Here is a 739-nt window from a genome sequence, read left to right as displayed (position 1 = left end):
CGATTATAGAAATGACACACATGCAGAAAAAGTGCCTGTGCATACGATCTTGGTGCTGAAGGTATTGAAATAATATTGCAATAACGTGATCATGGAAAAAAATAACCTAAACATTGTAAATATATACAGTACACCCAGCTAAGTGGTTTACGATATTCTAAACACCCGCACAACATCGGCAACATTTTCGAATTCAGCCAAAAAATGAATGAATATATCATAATAATATTAATGTCATTTATATTTTACTGAAATACAGTATCATTGTTTATTCAACTATTTTTTCTGATATGTCACTGATGCTAATACGTTTTTTTTTTTTAAATTTTGAATCACACAATTTAATTAAAAATTATCGAAACATCTATTCAAAACGATGAATAGTCGTGTCCTAATAAATCACCCAATGCAATGTCTAATTATTAATGCATAGTTACTGTACAATATTAAAATGTTAAAATCGTTACAATTATTTCTCTATCCCTCTATTTAATGGCCCTTCCAATTAAAGACCACCTCCAATTTAAGACCACTATTCTGTGGTCCCATATTAACAAATTTATTCTTATTATTCTAATTAGAGGCCAAAGCTGCTAAAGACCATGGAAACCCCGGTCCCAAAAATTGTCTTAATTTGGATAGAGATCTGTATTTAGTTCTTTGGTTACGCCACGACCTCACAAAAACAGACTAAAGGCCTGTTTATACTTCAACGATAACGATAACGATAAAAAAAAAA

This window comes from Anneissia japonica, unplaced genomic scaffold (genome assembly GCF_011630105.1).
Source record: "Anneissia japonica isolate Jap-2015-1 unplaced genomic scaffold, ASM1163010v1 scaffold287748_len1686314_cov196, whole genome shotgun sequence".
NCBI lineage: Eukaryota > Metazoa > Echinodermata > Crinoidea > Comatulida > Comatulidae > Anneissia > Anneissia japonica.
This window is presented reverse-complemented; position numbering follows the sequence as displayed.